This window comes from Myotis daubentonii, chromosome 2 (assembly GCF_963259705.1).
Source record: "Myotis daubentonii chromosome 2, mMyoDau2.1, whole genome shotgun sequence".
In the NCBI taxonomy this organism is placed as follows: Eukaryota; Metazoa; Chordata; class Mammalia; order Chiroptera; family Vespertilionidae; genus Myotis; species Myotis daubentonii.
In genome coordinates, this window is record NC_081841.1 from 84,951,383 (window position 1) to 84,970,938 (window position 19,556).

At 37.4% G+C, this 19,556-nt stretch overlaps 1 non-coding gene and 1 pseudogene across 1 annotated transcript; both read left to right on the forward strand.

Annotated features, from left to right (window-relative positions):
- The window catches only part of LOC132226600 (phosphatidylinositol 3-kinase regulatory subunit beta-like), a 93,094-nt pseudogene that overhangs the window by 13,395 nt on the left and 60,143 nt on the right, over window positions 1-19,556 (forward strand).
- On the forward strand, window positions 8,968-9,099 carry LOC132229058 (small Cajal body-specific RNA 20). The gene has a single exon (XR_009451625.1). It is a non-coding gene; the product is annotated as a small Cajal body-specific RNA 20 (non-coding RNA).

The window sequence follows — 19,556 nt, forward strand, 5'->3', positions numbered from 1 at the left end:
TGAGGAGCCAGGCTCCATATGCCAGACCCGGCAGCAGTGTGTGGCACCATATTCTTTATTGGTGTGTGCTCCCCTGCCGGGGTCCAACCCCAGCGGGTCCAGGGGTCCCCAAAGGTGTGGACGGAGTCGGCGAAGAAGGAATGACACGGAGACAGCGTTCAGTTGATCAGCAGCCTAGCCAGGATCTCCAGCCAGGATCTCCAGCCAAGTTCTGGTCTGGATCTCCAGAGAGGTTCAGCTTAGGATCTCCAGCCAAGTTCTGGTCTGGATCTCCAGCCAGGTTCTGTGTCCATGTTCTCTTGCTAGGTTCTCCAGCCAGGTTCTGTAGCCATGTTCCCTCGCTAGGTTCTCCAGCCAGGTTCAGTCATCAGGTTCTAGTCAGGTTCTCTTGCCATGTTCTATAGTCAGGTTCAGTCCAGGATCTTTTGCCATGTTCTCTTGCTAGGTTCTGTCTCTAGGTTCTGAGGCCAGTTTCTGTCCAGGATCTTTTGCCATGTTCTCTCCAGCGAAGTTCTTCTGTGTCTAGGTTCTGTGTAGGTTCTGTGCCAAGGTTCTGTGCCAAGGTTCTGTGCCAAGGTTCTGTGTCTTTCTGTCTTGTTACATCTGTATTTATACCAGTTGATTCAATCCTATCAATCTCTATTACAAAGGTTAGGGCGTTTCTTATCTCCATTCCAGGGAGTAAAGATTATGTAGCTTAAGCATGATTGTTCATAGTTAAAGTGATTAATTACCCGCCTGGCACTTAGTTGAGGGGTTTTATTCCCTCCCTAACTTCAGGGGAAAATCCCTACCTGGGGATTCAACCTTTCTCGGAGGGGTGACCTTGGTTAAAACACAGTGCCAAGAAGGTGAGCAAACATATTAAGAACAGTATGCCATATATGCCAGGTCCCTTGAAACAGCAAGCGTGGACTGGCTCCCGGCACTCCCCTGCTGTACTGAGCTCTCTTCCTTTCTCCTTTTCCTCCACTTGCTGTGAGTAAATCCCTTCTTTTCATGTTTTGCCTCTTCTCTTGATTTCTATCTTGAAGGGAGGAAAGTACCTCTTTGAAGGTGACAATATTATGATGGTGGATACATGTCATTTTACATTTTCCCAAATGCATAGGAAGTACAACACCAAGAGTAAACTCTAATGTAAACTGTAGTCGTTGAGAGACTATGATGTGTCATTACGGGTTCCTCAATTCTAACAAATGTACGTCCCTGGCTCGGGATGCTAATGGTGGAGAAGGCTGCACATGTACATGTATATGAAGGGATATGAGAACTCTGTACTTTCCACTGAAATTTCCTGTGCCCCTAAACTGCTCTAAAAAATAAAATTTATATATTTTAAAAAACCAATTTTTCTTGTATGCACAATGAAAAATGGTAAATAAATACACTAAGAAATAATATTATGTTTTAATAATAATAAACAAAATGTGTCCTGATAAATGTGGATTTATCCCAGCTATGTAATTGTGTTTTAATATTAGAAAAACAATAAACATAACTCACCACATAAAGGATTAAAGGAGAAAATAAATTAATTATATAATAAATGCAGTAAACATTTTTTTAAAATTCAAAATTTAAGTATCATATAGTTATTCATATAAAAATAATAATAGTAGAAAGGACCATCTAAATCAAAGCAACAATTAAAATAATTTTACCTCTTCCAAATAAGCAAAAGTGTATAAACTCTCATAGTATTCATCGTTGGTTGAACAATGGGATATTTTATAACCTGTTAGTGGGAGAATACTCTGTTTCAACCACTCTTTTTTTTTTTTCCCCTTCTGGGAAGGAAATGTTATTGTAGGCTACATAGGACTGGGATAGTATTTTATGTTTTATTGTGGCAATAGTTAACCTTTAAGTCAGATCTGAGAGTTATGAGAGAGGGAGCAAGAAGTAAATAATACCAATAGCCCATGTTTTCTATAATGGATGTATGCAGAGTGCTGTGGGAACACAAAGGGGAATTAAACAAAAATGGCACAAATTGGTCTAAGTGTCAAAGGCGTTCTAGAGGAGATACATCTTTAGATCAGGCTAGAGCTGTATGCAGTCTGATATAGGGGGGGTTGCTTGCTCAGAACAAGAGACCAGATTGGATAAAGCCGGAAGCAATAAAGACTAAGGCACATTTGAGGATCTCTAAATAGTCTAGTTAACAGGGGTGGGCAAACTTTTTGACTCGAGGGCCACAATGGGTTCTTAAACTGGACCGGAGGGCCGGAACAAAAGCATGGATGGAGTGTTTGTGTGAACTAATATAAATTCAAAGTAAACATCATTACATAAAAGGGTACGGTCTTTTTTTTCAATAGTTTTATTCATTTCAAACGGGCCGGCCGCGGGCCGTAGTTTGCCCACAGCTGGCGAGTACCACAGGCATAAGGAGTGTTTAATAGAAGAATTAGTAGAAATAAGGTTAGAGAATAAGACAGATGCTGGATTAATAAAGGCCATATTTGTTACAGTTAGATTTCATGGTAGGACAATGTTAACAGTACAGCATTTACTTTTGCCAGTTTCTTATTGGAGGGCCTATTCTATAACCTAAAAGTTTAATAAACCAAATATGATATTGACAGATAATGATTCACTCCTGATAAGTATCTTATTAGTACTCACAAAGTTATTAATATTTCAATAATATCGTTCTGAAAGAATGATGGACACAATTATGTATAATATATATTATAATAGATTATGTATGTTACTATAAGCAGTATATTCATCATAACACAATATATAATCATATAGTAATTAATATATTACATGTTAATATACATGTATATTAATGATAATATAATATATTCACATATGTATATCTATAGAGAGAGATAGAGACAGAGACAGAGACAGAGACGGAGACGGAGACAGAGACAGAGACAGAGACAGAGATAGAGATAGAGATAGAGATAGAGATAGGGATAGAGATAGAGATGATAGAGAGATAGATATAGATACAGGTATAGATACATATATTCAGGGCTCTTTCAACTTTGGGAAGACTAAAAGTTTCTTCTTCCTTAAAATATAACTTTCCCAGTTTAGGAGAAATAAGCTTTGGTCTTGAAGGTTGCTTTTGGAGAACAAGACCTTTAACATGTTCACAATTGTACAATTAAAGCCTCAATTATAGTTAGTGGTCAACAAATGTTTACTGATGAATCAAATTCATCTCCTAATTAGAAAGTGTTTGATATATGCACACTATGGGTTCAAATCTTCACATTTCCACTAAATCTACCTTAGAGCAAGTAACTTTTTTTTCCTCTTGGTTTTTAAAATTTTTACAATAGAAGTATGTAATTCCTACTTCCTGGAGGTGGTGGAAACATTTACCATTTAAGATGCCACAAAATGCTGAGTATATTACCTGCCATCTAGGAGACATTTAAATTAATGGTAACTATTATTATCATTGCTGTTCAACACCCCCTCCATCACTCTTGCTGATGCCCAAGCTTGTGGAAGTTAAAGTCTACCAACCACAAATAGAAACATTTGTCACATCTTGTCAGAAAAGGTTAAATACAGTGCTAGCCAAAGACGTAAGATCAGTTTGCTTCTGACTTGATTTTTAATATACTTCAATTGTGCCACCTTTAAGGAGCTCATTAGCAATACTGCTTCTTCAGTTTCTACAGGCATCACACTAAGAGAAATTATTTTTTATTCTCATTCTATTTCATCCTCTCTCTTGCTCTTCCCTTACCCACATAGGAAAGGGCATTTTCCTCTGCTCTTAAAAAAATTTACAGCAGTCTACTCCCTCTTTGTCCTCACAGGAAAGTGAATTAGCCTTATCATATAGCAATATAGTGCCACAGTCCAAAAGCTTAAGTTTAATTCACTCATTAGTGAGAAATGCCCTACCTGGAGAAAGATAATGGCGATCTAATGCATATGCTACATAGTTTCCCAATAGAGTGTTCCTTTTAAAAAGAAATAATTAGATGACTAAATTAGATCTTAAGCACTGATCTACCTATATACCCCACAGAATATGTAATTAGAAATTTAAGCACTCAGCCAGATATTAAGTCATTGGAGACATTTCTATCAGAAGCCAATAGTATTACCAAAATGTTAATTTTCTAAAACATTGTAAATTCCTTAAACATTGTAAAGTGCACATAAAGTTGATTGAGTAAGCCAATTCAGATAAATGGGTCAGATAAATAATGCTCTACTTATGCAAAATGCAAGCTATACTCTAGTTATCAAGTAGGTATTTAAAAACCATGGCAAAGGATAATGGAAATGGTGTGGCAAAGAGTCAGTTACATTCAAGAAAACATGCACCCCTTAAAAATAATTGATCATCATCTCCTGATAACATTGAGCCAGGTGACAGAGGAAAACAGGCTATTTCCTTTCCCCTTATAGCCACTGTCTCCAACACAATCACATTGTGGTGAGGGCTAAAATATGTGAATTTGGGGTGAAGCACCAATCAGTCTATAACATATGGATATTCAAAATGACCAAATGAAGATAGTTTTAACTTTTATTCTTTTAAGAAATTCATACACAAGAAAAGATAACTAGAGAAACATGTGAGTAAGATGGAAATATGTAGGGGAAAAATACGGTTCCATATTTGGAATCAGAAAATTCACTTATGGATGATTAGAAATTCTTTGCAAGCTGCTCTCCTTATTTTCACTTTTACTTCTAAATTGATATTCTCTCTCTTTTTTTTTTTCTACTATGGGAATAAATCCTAGATTAATTCTAAACTGTGTGAACCTCTGGGGTATCGACCTGTCTGGATGTGTTAACAGATTTGTTAGATGAGTCTAAAGGAGTTCTATTTGCAGAAGGAACTAAGGAGTCTTATGGGATAGGGAGGTAGGGACAGGATTCATGGTCATAAGCTTAATCTGTTAAAAAAAAAAAGTCATCTGTGCAAGAGAAAGCATATGCTATGTCAATCAGAATTATCCATCAGCCTAGTATATGGTATATTGCATGAAAAAACCTGAAGGTACTAAGGCAAAAGCAGCAACTATTTTGTATTCATATACTGTATCCAAGTGTTACAATTATTACAAAAGAGGCATTTTCTTCTTATTTTTTAAAACAACTCTAAAGATTTGGCTTTATGAGGACTGCAGGGCATTGTCAGGACAGTGGCATTGCCCAGCATATGGTAGGATCAGGAATTACCCTGAGGAAACAGAAAATCATGATAACATTTAGAAAAGGTTGAGTGCCTGGTGTATTCTCTAATGACATTGGGATGAAATAGAAATTGTTCTTAGCACAGGGGCCAGCATAGTTTAGGAAACTGATATTAGTAAGAGGAAGAGGAATAAAATTACAAATGCCAGTAGCAAATGACTTGACATATCTGTAGTTGGTGTAATCAAATGTCACAGTGTGACAGGAACAGTTCTGACTTACAGCCGACTGACAGAATATATATTAAAGTGCCCCTCTGCCCTCTCCATCATTTCCCATTTTGGAAACCTATTCCAGGAGTAGAGAACTTTGGAGGAAGTTTGAAAGAGCCTTAGCAAGATAAGGACAAAAGTAAAATGTAAATTGTGCTTTGTGAAATTATATTGCATCATATTGTATTGTACTATATTTAGAGTACTGAAAGATTTCAAGTACTCTCAGCCATGTTACTGGTTGATCACTAAGTTCTGCTAACGGTGACAAAAATAAAACAGAAGAGAAAGTTCTCTAGTTTTATGATTATTTTGTGCACATGTCTGGGCCAATATTTTTTTCCTACAAAAAATTCAGTTCCAGTGCATTTCTCTTCTTGGACATATTAAGGAAGGTACTGGATTTCTCGGGGTCGGGGGGCGGGGGGCGGGGAGGGGGGGGGAGGTGTGAAAACAAATTAGAGACAATTGTGTTCACTGGAAAGAAGAGGCCCTCCTAGCCCTCGCGAGGGTTAACTTTGGGAACAAAAGTTACAAACTCCAGACACAGATAGGAAGGGTTTCAGACTCTCCGGATAGAATGGAAATCAGAAAAAGACTTCCTTTATTACTTTAGATCAGCGGTTCTCAACCTGTGGGTCGCGACCCCTTTGGCGGTCAAATGACCCTTTCACAGGGGTCGCCTAAGACCATCCTGCATATCAGATATTTACATTATGATTCAATAACAGTAGCAGCATTACAGTTATGAAGTAGCAACGAAAATAATTTTATGGTTGGGTCACAACATAAGGAACTGTATTTAAAGGGCCAGAAGGTTGAGAACCACTGCTTTAGATGCATGACAGAAATCTAGAATCCCAATTGATTTTATTTCTGAATCAAGGGTACAGTTCTACCATGTCTGAAAATTCTCCCTATTATAAGTGAGAATTATACTTAGCAACTGTTCCTATTATATGGTGTTAGATGTTTTCAGTAAATACCAGAGAAATTGATAATGTATGCAATATTAAGGCTTATCAGGGTTTCTAATTTTGGCCTAGATAATTCCTCTTATAGGGGTTATTCTATGCATTGTAGGATTTTTTAGCAGCATCCTTGGCCTCTAGCCACAAGATTCTGGTAGCACGGTTCCCCACCCCCACAGTAACTCAGGACATTGTCAAATTTCCCCAGAGCGGGGAAGATGGGGAGAAGATAAACATAGTCCCAGGTTGAGAACCTCTGGCTTAGATAGACTACCACTGTGAATTTCTTGAAGTGGGACTCCATGTACATTTGCTCATGGAAGCAAAATTTAGAAATCTCACACACAACCTTACTTGTGTAGACACAGCCTCACTGTCTGGGCTTAACGCCAGAATTAAAATTAAGTATCTCCCAATTCCCTAAGACAATCAGGAAACACATTTTTCTACCTCCCTTCCTTCTACCCTGACACTATTTCTTTTGGACAATTAAACTGCAGTACTTTAGGCTCCTTAGAGAAAAGCTACTGTGTAAATGCAAAGTAATAATGGATAGTAGCCAAGTAAAATGAAAGAAACTATACTAAAAGCTAATTGTCTAAATTGAGAAGTTGATGCTCATGAATAAATATTCATGGACATATTTTCATACTAGTAAACTGAAGTAATACCGGACTCCTACTATCAGATTAATTTGAAGCCAAAAGAGACATATTTTTGAAACTAGAGACATTGATCTTGTGGTGATCTATAACAATAACTGCATTTCTACCATATAAGGTGAATAATATAATTTTAAAATGATAAATGCCACTGCTGTGGCTAGATGCACATTTATTAATTTGATTTGCTTTAATGGAATTTTTTCCCTAAGGGTCCTGGTGGTAGGCAGCAAACTTATAATGCATAAGAAATGGTTGTTCTTACTGTTACTTTTATCACAGAAAACACAATCACTGACGATGCTTCGGCATCAACATAAATATTCAAATACTAATATCCTGCTGCCCAGTGGGAATTTGAGAGTTTGGGTGATGAAATACACATTGTTGAAAGGGAAGTTTCATTAATTCCAAGGAGAGAAAAAAATGTGGTTATGTGTTCCCTGAAAAGACTAATTCTGTTTAATTAGTTAATTGTAGGCGTGATTTCATTGTGAAAGGTAATGGGATAAGTAGTTAATTATACTATAAATTTATCTAATTTATTTGATAATCTAGCTGAGTTGAATAGCTGAATTAAGGCTAATAACTTAATCTTGGTAATAAATAAAAAATAGCCTTACTTTGGAATAGAGGGCTAAGTGAGCTCATGGGTATTTCTTTTTATTTTAATTTATCTTTATTGTTGAAAATATTACACCCATCCCCCTTTTTCCCTCCATTATCCCCCTCCACCCCACTCCTGCCCCCTGCCTCTTTTGTGTGTGTTCTCTAGTCCTCTGCCTCCCCGCTACTCAAATGTTCGTTGTCCCAGCCACTGAACTAGCCTGACTCGATCACATGCTGAACTCTTCCTCATTTATCCATTTACACATGCTAATCCTTCAGCTTGGAAAACTGCAGCTAACCTGTAATAGCCTTATACTCATTTACTTTTAAAATTCAGCTCCCTAGATTTTACCTCCTTCATAACATCTTGCCTCTATTCCTTTAAGTACATCAAGTCTCTCCTCCAGTGGTTAGCTCCCCATTCTGTTCTATCACCTGCCTCATCCTAAAGCAGTTTATCAGTTCACTTACTACTTCCTCAAGAACTTGAGCTCGTTAAGGTCAGGACACTCTCTCTTACTGACATTTCCTACTGAACACAGTAAACTCACAGAGCACATGCCATATAGACAAATGCCAAATAAGTGAATGAACTAATGCATAAATTTTAACTACTTTATAGTTTGAAATCACTTTTTAGTAGGAATTATAATATAAAATTAGCACATATTTATTTACATACTTCTTATCTGTATTCCCTTTTCCCTACTGGCACCACAAGCACCTCCAAGTTTCTTAATGGAGAACTGACATTATTTTTTACTTCATCTCTATTTCCATCTCACTCCTAGCAATTCCTAATAAATATTTATTGAAGAAAGAATCATGCTATTTATTGTTAAATGATTCTTGATAATCTGTGGAGTGGATAGCTCATTTGCAAATAAGCTAAAATTTTAATTCAGAGGACACGTTAGTAATGCATTCAGTGATTGATGCAATACTAGGTTTCCATCTATTCATCAATGATTTGTAAAAAAACACTAATACTACAGTGACTTGGAATAAGGTTTAAATCATGGGTCTTCTGCATGTAATTCTTATAAAAATTGTCCTGTAGCATAGTGCACATTGTATTTTAAGACATCTGTCAATAAAGGACAGGAGAATGTGTTTAAGCTAAAAAAAAAAAAAAAAAAGGAATTCTATAGTTCGGATATGACAAGGGATATCTGATAGGGAAAAGAGTGGATATGTAAGCAGGATTTGAAGATAAGAGTGAAAGAGAAGATGACTGATGGTCTAAGCTCTTGGATGGAGGTGGAGGGAATTACTACAAAAACCCAGGTAAAGGTTTGAATTTGGAAATTAAGGTGGTAGGGCTTCTCTTCCATAGGAATACAGGCGGTTTCCTTTCTCCTCAGCCAAGACTGGAGGCCACGATCAACCCTTGAGGGTCATTGTTGGAGCTGCCCTGAGCTGGGAAGCCTTGTTTTCCTACCTCAGACATTTGTAAAAATAAAGAAGATGGCAATATTTCATTTAAAACAATGCACACTCCCTTTCATAGTGTTTTGTCTTAGATTAAAGGCTGTAGTTCTTTATAATGGCTAATATAGCCTTCCTAGCTCCTCATTACCATATTATCTCCTTAATTTCTGCCATGTGACCTTCTTTCAGTTCTTAAAAGTATTCAGGGCCTTCACTCATGCTATTCCCTTTGTCTGTAGCTATCTTCTTCATCTTCCTTTCTTCTTTGCCTGATACTCAAGTCTCGCCTTAGATAGCACCTCATTAAGAAAAATGTTCCTAACTCTCTATATTAGGTTAGAGGGTAGCAAATTATAGATACTTTATGAATTGCTATATTACATGAAAATCTATATTGTTACTACACTATAACCCCATGTTATTAGGCAAAGAATCTGTATTCTTTGCTAATACAGCTCTAACTCTCAACATAATGCTTGACAAATTTTTATTGAAAAATGAAGAAATACAGTGGTTAGATTAGAAAGAATGGAACATTAAAATATCAATATTTATAGAGACAGAAAAGCAGATGTATTTCAATATTAAATACCTTTTTTTTCATGGTGAACTAGCTAAGTAGACTTGAAAATTTTCAGAAAAATAAGAAAATTTAGCATCAGACAAGGTGAAGAATTTAATAGGAAATAAGTGAAGACTCAATTTAAACCCACTCATTAGACAACAATATCCTTAGCCAGTAAATAAATCTGAGATCATCAATGCAGCTCTCCAAATTCTTCCTTGCCCTGCTAGGACATACCCTGCTCCAAATTTGACAGATGAAATTTCTAAGCAATTTAGGCAAGAAATCACTTCCACAAAGCAAATTATTTGAGTTATAAAATATATTCATTTAATACTCTGATAATTATAAAGCTGGCACTAACATTTATCAGTGGATTATGTCCCATAAATGGTTACAGTTCAAGTTTATTATGATCAGCAACTTTGACTGACCAGAGAGATACCCTAAAGCATTCTATAGATCATGATTTTCCATTACCTTTCTACTGGAAGTCTGATACATACACAGGAAGGCTGACCTTTTCTCTACCATTTCTTTCTTCTTTCTCTTATTCCTTGTGTCCTTGGAGGAGGAAGGTGGAGGGGATGATTATAAAACAGCTGCCAATCTTTCTCTTACTACTTAGTATCCCAAGTTCATTTAAATCAATTGCCAGATAATCATAAGAAATCATGCACACAATTTTAATGTGGTAATGTTTTAATATCCAATTTATAGAAGACATCTGAAGAAAAATAATTTACATACCCCAAGCTTTAACTAAACTACTTTGTAGAGAGAAAAAACACATATAAAAACAAAATTTCACATCCTATTGTGATCCTTAGATGACATTGATCAGTAAATGATGTCTCTCTAGCTCAAATTATCTTATTGTACTATACACACCCTTCTCATTATGATGTGAAATAATAAAATGCCTACATGATGAGATGAAGTGAATGAAACATTATTAAAGTAAAGTAAGAGTTACTTGAACACAAGCACTACGGTACCGTGACAGCTGACTTGCTAATTAAGAGGGCTACAGAGTGCCTAATGGGCAGGAAGTATGGACAGCATGAATACTAGGGACAAAGGGATGAATCATGTCCTGGGAGGTGGAGGTATGACTGCACAAGATTTCATCACTCTATCAGAACCCATGCAATTTAAAACTTATAAATTATTGAGTTCTGGAATTTTCTGTTTAATAGTTTCAGAACTTGGTTGATTGTAGGTAACTGAAAATGAGGAAAATAAAGCCTTGGATAAGGAGGCACACTATATTTTTAACCTCATTCTTCAGATAAGCCAACTGTCTTATTAAGAGCTTTATCATATCCACATTTTCTAACTCAATGTCCTCATGCATCATATGCACCAGATTTTATTATCATTGTTCTTTGCTTCTGTGGCATTTAAGTAGAGAGCTGAGTAGAAAATGGCTTTTTTTTTTTAACTTAATGCAGATACTTTCCTCTATCCCCCATTGCCTTAAAAATGTAATGAGTCTTCTACTTCCACAAAATAATCACAGGACTTCATTCAAGGAGGGATTGTAAACATCACTACATTTAAAGACGATAAAAGAGAATAAATTAAAGCCTAAAGGAAACCAAAAATATTTTTCTTAATTTTCCCTTTTTAAATTAGGAAAAAAACAAAAACCTGATCCTAAACTATAACTTCTGTCTGAGCTTCTTTTAATTGTAAACACACCTAAGCCTTTTTAAACATAGAAACCCATCCAATTAAAAATGGAACCATGTTTTCTTTTCTTTTCCCCTTAATAATTTCTTTTATCATCTCACAAGAACAGCTCCACATACTAGTTTCTTCATGATAATAATTAAGAATATATAGTAAATTGATTGTTTCAAAACAGTTTACATTCAGGTGTTAATGTCACATTAATCCTAATGTGATCTTCAATTATGGCCAATTCTCAGGCAGGGTGGTAAAGAAGTAGAGTAATCAATCATCCCCAAAACTCAGAAATTGAAAGGTTCCCGGTCAATAACTGTGCCTCTGAGATCAGCATAAAATTATACATTTAAGGCATTTGCTAGGTGGGCGATGCTAATACGTAGCATCAGTGTCAGCGAACACTGGCTATCTTAGGGCCTAAGGGAATCCAGCTTTAGCTTATTTCTCTGGGTGAGGAGCTGACAATTATCTTGACTAGTGTAGTTTGAAGGATGAGAGTAAAGAAGAAGAGTCTGTTTTTGCTGCTGGAAACAATAAAAAGGAATATCACCCTCAGGCAATGGAGCAATGCCAGTGTAATGGATGGATTCTTTAGAAAAAGGAAAAGTAAGAAAGATAATAGAAGGTATTTGGTAAACATTTATTACTTTCCACTATGTACTGAGCAAGCAAGGGAATAAGTTCAAGTAGTGGGAAATGCATATCTAGGGATACAATTACTGTCAAAATAATGAAGTTTAAGCCTCACAACCCTTTGTTTTCTGTAGACTCCTGAGAAAGGTTCTATCAATATTTGATATGACCACATATTTTTGTAAAATTTGCAAAAGCATTTTGTACTATTCTTTTTAATGACAGCTCCCCTTTCCCATATTGTTCAGACTGTAGTCATCCTCAACTCTATCTTCCTGCGCATGCAGTTCCTGAAATTGTTCATTAAGACGACCACTTTTAATTATTCTGGGAGAGGATATATGCACTTCATATCCTTATAAGATTTGAGCTCGTTTCTCTTTGCAGCTTTGCAGGGCTTCCTCTGTAAGCATGGACTTTTTGGAAAAGCAACAATAACTGAAAAAAGTGGGTTTTTTACTTGTCATTCAAAATGTAATTTGCACATAGAACATCAAAAGCTTTTGACGTTTGTCCTCAGCTGTCAGTGGCGGCTTCTCTCTCTCAGGAGGGGTCTTGTGCGGGGGCATTTACAGGGCAGCCAGGATGTATTCTGAGACTAAAGTGGTGGTGGGTAAACATATCCCCAGGGCCAGCCTAGACTCAATTCTCTCATCCACATTATGCCTGTGAAGGCAGTTTATTTATAAAAATCTGCTAGAGGTGTTTGGAGTTCTGAATGAGAATGGCAATCAAAGGAGCCAGAGCTATAGAGCCAAATTAATTCCAGGAGACATTAGGCAGAGAAAGATACCGAATCGGGGGCACACGGAGTAATCTGATGATCACATGGATCCTAAAAGTTTTCTTATGTCCTCTGGAATCTCTTTGGGCAACACGTGGAATAGACTGATAACTATGCCTTCTATTTGTACTATGACATTTCTGTGCAGGTTCACTGTTTTGTGACTCTGTCTCTTCCTGCCAACCTAGCTATCATGATCCCCCAAATAAAAGAAGCCAAGAACAAACATGAGTGCAAGACTGTCTAAAGTACTGCCATTCATCAGAGGTTAGAAGTCCAAATACTGTTAATCAGGTAAGGTGGGTCAACAGTTAGACTCTGGAATTAGTTTTACAAAACCTGAGCCTAGAAGCTGGTTAGTTACTTTCACCACTTCTTTAAGTAACTGGGTTAGACGGAATAACAAGCCCCAAAGATGCCCACATCCTAATCGCCAGAATGTATGAATATATTATTTTACAGAGTAAAAGAGGCTTTTAGATGTGATTAAATTAAAACATTTTGAGATGAAGAGATTGTATTGGATTATCCCCGTGAGCTCAATGTAATCATAAGAGTTCTTATAAGAGGAAAGCAGGAGGGTCAGTGTCAGAGAAGATGTGACAACAGAAGCAGAGGTAGGGATGCTATCATTGCTGAAAGGCCAAGAAAAGGGGAGAAAAAGGAAAGAAAAAGGAAAAGGAAAAGAAAAGGAAAAGGAAAAGAAAAAGGAAAAGGAAAAGAAAAAGGAAAAGAAAAAGAAAAAGAAAAAGGGGAGGAAATGGATTTACTTCTAGAGCCTGCAGGAGGAAAGCAGCCTGCCAACACCTGATATTTGTCCCATTTCACTCATTAAGGACTTCTAACGTTCAGAGCTATAAGACAAAATTTGTGTTGTTTTAAGCCACCAAGTTTATGGTAAATTGTTATAGAAGTAATCAAACACTAATACAATGATTGCACAATCTGAGTTCCATTGGCTTTAGTAGTAGGTGTTTAATCTTGTACTTTATAGGTATTGTTTCTCATTCAGTGTTTTAATTCATATTTTAAGAATTATTGCTAACATTTGAAATCAATTGAATATAATGAATAAGAAACAAAATTAAGTGAGTAATGATAATATGCTATGCTTAGAAGCATTGAAAGGCATTTTCTTTTTGCTTTTAAAGTACACTATGGAATTAAACATATATGTCACTTTTACGGAATTTAATATTAAACAAAATTGAAGAACAATGATTCTACAATGGATTAACTTTTACACTAAAATAGAGAATCTATATATATAAAAGCCTAAGCAACCATTAAGACCGAACAATTGGAAGGACCCATCGACCAGTTGCTATGATGTGCACTGACCACCAGCTCAACACAGGAGCTGCCCCCTGGTGGTCAGTGTGCTCCCACAGCCAACCGTCTGCAGCTGATCAGTAGCATTGGCAGCCGGAGGCCATTCCTTCCATGCCCGGTACGGCGACTGTCACCTCCTTTCCTGACCCTGCCTGGGCCTTTGGGCCCCGGTCTGAGACAGGGAACCGGGGCTGCGTGGCAGAAGACATGGCTCCTTTTCCGGGGGAGGGGGTGAGGGCCAGCTTCCTCCTTGGGGCCAGTGGCCAACCTCCCACACCTCATTCCTCCCCACTGCCAGCAGACTGATCAGCTCAGCCCTGATCGGCCCTGATCGCTGGCCAGGCCTAGGTACCTCATCCATGCATGAATTGTGCATCAGGCCTCTAGAAGTATATAATTATACAATTGACCCATTGTTCAGCCTAATACAAAATAAAATAATTTCATTCTAAATGTTAAATGAATGAAGAAAAATAAATAAAATGAAAAATAGATTAATCAGTAAGAATGCTTTTATTTTTAAACTTTTTATTGATGAGAGAGAGAGAGAGAGAGAGAGAGAGAGAGAGAGAGAGAGAGAGAGACATCAATCTATGTCTATATAATTTTAGAACTAGTACAGACACCAAAAGGGAAAAAAGCAGAAATAAAACTATAGAAGTCCCCAGAATCAGGGACATCTCATTTCTATTAAAACGACATAATGAAATACTTCACATTGATCTACTATAGGCACAAATATATGATACTTTCTGAAGAAGTAAATAAACTTTCTGAACAGAGGACAGGGATTGACTCAGATAGTCCACTCTCCTGAAAGCTTCACAAGTATTCTGTTTAAAATGTGTACATTTTTATAGACAGACAGCTCTAAAACAAGGCATGAAATACAAATTAGCTCCCTTAATCTGAAGTGATTTTTACTTAGTTTATAACATCAGTTTAATCAGTTCCTTTTTCATTGACACCTCTCAGATTTGTCACCTTTTCTAAATCCTCAGTTAAATATCAAGACTAAATTTAGCTTATCCTATTCTTTGGCATCTTTTAATTATGTCCTCCCCATCAAAATTATTTTCTTTTGCTATCAGTTCAAATGGTTGAGCCCAGAACCATCAGTTTTGTCAGGTGGTTCAGTTATTTAAGTTGTTTACTTAATTTCAGCTTTGTTTATAACACTCAGTTTCCCACTCTTATTATGCATTTCCAGCTGCCCTAGATAGCCCATCAAGAATAATAACATTTAAAAAACATCCCAGACTTGACTGCCCACTAATTAGGTCTAATCAAATACATTTTCTTTCAGCCTGATTTGTTTTATATTTCTTAACATTTTGGGAAAGCATAAAAAAATCCTCAACATGGAACCCAATAATGCTGATCACTACTTGTAATGGATTTTCATCTCATGGACAACAGATGGGATAAGCAGACTGTGGCTATTATGTACTGTTGTTCTTCAGCAAAGTAAGCCAATATATCTGCCATTTCTTGAGATTGGCACACATCTACCAGCAATAGCTACAGATCCCCTGCTTAAGTCCTTTTGCTTAAAAATTATAATAGTTTCTTTTGTTCTATTTTAGTTTTATACTATGAAAGGACTTGTTCATAGACACACCAAATAATGTAAGTGTAACAAAAGCTCATTAAGGAGTCACTCTTTCTACCATGATAAAAGTTGTAACAGTATTTATTTTCTCTCACCCAATGCACCACCCCAGTCACTGTCTTCCACACACATTCACACCTCTTTCAGATCAGTTCCAGACCATGTTCTCAGAGGTTCTGCTAAAGATAGTATATGAATTATGTTTATTGTAGTATATTTCAAAGTACCTAATCCTATATAATAAAACCCTAATATGCAAATCAACCAAACAGTGGAATGACTGGTCGCTATAATGTGCACTGACCATCAGGGGGCAGACACTCAATGCAGGAGATGCCTCCTGGTGGTCAGTGCACTCCTACAGGGGGAGTACTGCTCAGCCAGAAGCAAGGCTTACGGCTGGCAAGTGCAGCGGCAGTGGTGGGAGCCTCTTCCGCCTCCACTGCAGGCAGGCAGTAAGGAGCAAGGGGGCCCTGACTGTGAGAGCCCCGGACTACAGGAGGGATGTCTGACTACCAGCTTAGGCTTGATCCCTGGGGGAATCGTGCCGGGAGCTGGTCCATCCTTGCTGCTTGACACAGTTGCTGCAGGAAAGAAACATCTGCACAGCATATGTTTCAAGGGACCTGGTGTATATAGCATACTGTTCTTAATATGTTTGCTCCCCTTAGTGCTATGTGTTTTAACCAAGGTCACCTTTCTGAGAAAGGTTCTTTCCCCAGGTAGCGATTTTTCCCTGAAGTTAGGGAGGGGATAAAACTCCTTAACTAAGTGCCAGGTGGGTAGTTAATCACTTTAACTACAAACAATCACACTTAAATCTTTACTCCCTGGAATGGAGATAAGAAACGCCCTAACCGCCGAAACCGGTTTGGCTCAGTGGATAGAGCGTCAGCCTGCGGACTGAGAGGTCCCGGGTTCGATTCCGGTCAAGGGCATGTGACTGGGTTGCGGGCACATCCCCGGTGGGGGATGTGCAGGAGGCAGCTGATCGATATTTCTCTCTCATCGATGTTTCTAACTCTCTCTATCTCTCTCCCTTCCTCTCTGTGAAAAATCAATAAAATATATTTAAAAAAAAAAAAAAAAAAAAAAAAAAAAGAAACGCCCTAACCTTTGGAATAGAGATTGATAGGATTGGAATCAACTGGTATAAATACAGATGTAACAAGACAACAGGACACAGAACCTAGAGACAGAACCTAGGGAGAGAACATGGCAAAAGATCCTGGAGAGAACCTGGTGATAGAACCTGGCTGGACAACCTGGCTGGACAACCTGGCTAGAACCTGGATGGAGAACCTAGCTGGAGAACCTGGCTGGAGAAGCTGGAGAGAACCTGGCAGACAGAACCTGGCTATGATGATCAACTAAACGCTGCCTTCATGTCATTCCTTCTTCACCGACCCCATCCACACCTTTGGGGACCCCTGAACCTGTTGGGGTTGGACCCCAACAGAATCGGGCCTAACCCAGCAGGCAGACATCCCCTGAGGGGTCCTGGACTGCAAGAGGGTGCAGGCCAGGCTGAGAAATCCTCCCCCAGTGCATGGATTTTTGTGAACTAGGCCTCTAGTCCTTAATATAAGACCTTACACATACTAGGCTCTCAGTAAATATTTTCTGTGTCATGCCATTTAAGAACAAATATTAAGGAAGATACTGAAGCATTAAGAAAGATTTTTAGATTCTTCTTAAACTTACATTAGAATTCCAAAAGTATTTTATGCCTACTATAAAGGATAAAATAAAAATAACCTATATTTAGATAATAAAATATTTTAGAAAGTAAGTCCAAAGAGGAAACCCCCAAATAATTTTTCAAAGCAATCATGGAAAATTTTAAAAAGTATAAATCATTTATAAGAACATGGTAAATAAATTTAATTAACATTAACAAAATTTAACATAATGGCTCCTATAGATTAAGCCCTTTTCCTTTTGATGGTGATACAAAGAAGAATGAGAGTTTGTCTACAACTGAGAACCTCACAATGTGGCCTGAGTCAGATACTGATAAATGGAGTTATAGGCAGATCCACAAATGCTATGGTAAGCATTGCTAAAGAAGTCCATACACACAGTTATTTCACTAGTTTGTTGAGTGTGAGAATCCTATATAATAAAAGGCTAATATGAAAATTGACCAAACAGCAGGTGGAACAACCGGTCACTATGATATGCACTAACCACCAGGAGGCAGACACTCAATGTAGGAGCTGCCCCCTTGTGGTCAGTGTGCTCCCAGAGGGGGAGCACCGCTCAGCCAGAAGCAGGGCTCATAGCTGATGAGCCCAGTGGCGGTGGCGGGAGCCCCTCCCACCTCCGTGGTAGTGCAAAGGATGTCTGACTGACGGCTTAGGCCCATTCCCTGCAGGGAGTGGGCCTAAGCCGTCAGTCAGACATCCCCTGAGGGCTCCTGGACTGCGAGAGGGTGCAGGCCGAGCTGGGCTCTCCTCCCCGCTTCCCCCCCCCCCCCGAGTGCATGAATTTTGTGCACTAGGCCTCTAGTTTGTATTATAAATGCCTCTCTCTCAGAAGTAAACCAACATTCTACTTTGATTTCTCTAAATACTACTCATGTGAAATTGGAACTACAAAGAACAACATTATTCTCCTAGTCTCACTGCTTCATTTTCCAACCGTCCTCTACCAGCTCATGAAGAAATATATACTTAAAGATGAAAAGCAATAGTCTTTATAAGACCTTTATGGACCATAAGAATAACACAATGACCAATTAGTAAGATTTAGCAGTCTGGAGGACATCTTATCACAATAACACTATACACCTTAGTAGCAGAGCTTAAAAAGAGTGAAAATATATGCGCCCCCCCTCCAAAGCAACAATCACTAACATTTATAGAAACTACTACAGATTATAAATATAAAGGGAATATGTCATCTAATAGCATCATTAACCACCTAGGTTATTAGGTACCACTTACTACAACTACTTATGAAAGGCTTTTTGGTAATGTTTACATTAAAATAATAGACTATTCTCAAGAGTTTACCTTGCTTTAAAATTCAGCGGTTCTCAACCTGTGTGTGGCGACCCCTTTGGCCGTCGAACGACCCTTTCACAGCGGATGCCTAAGACCATCCTGCATATCAGATATTTACATTATGATTCATAACAGTAGTAACATTACAGTTATGAAGTAACAATGAAAATAATTTTATGGTTGGGTCACAACATGAGGAACTGTATTTTAAGGGCCAGAAGGTTGAGAACCACTGCTTTAAATGGATACAAAATAATGAATATTTTTGAATTAGCCAGAGTTGAACAAACTGATTATTAGAGTCTTATAAGAATAAGATATTCCACATAAAGGCTAGTTAAAATTATCAAGAAATTAATAACTATTTATTGATAATTAAAATTGTATTAGTTAGTTATTCATTCACCAAATAGTTGCTAAGGAACAAGTATGTGTCTGGCACTATTAGCTAGATAAAATTTAATATCTATTGTTTAACAAAATTATATCTAATAATTTAACAAAATATAGTAACTTTAAAAAGTATTACCTAATAATTTAACAAAAACATCAAATAAATAACTTAGTTCCTTGTGATCAACTGTTTTTAATAATCTCACTCAATCCTTTTCTAAAATTATTCATACACCAGTGACAACTTTATTTTTTTCTATTAAAACATCCATATTTACCATAAGGCCTTTTATTCAGAAATAAATCCCGAAGCCATTTATTATATACTATTCTCTTCATTTCCTAGTATTAAGAAAAACTTATACAAATTTTTCAATTTAGGGTTTCTGTGGGTACATATTCTGGTATCTCAATTTTCTAAGGCTATTTCTCTCAACACCAACTTCACTGCCGGGAGCC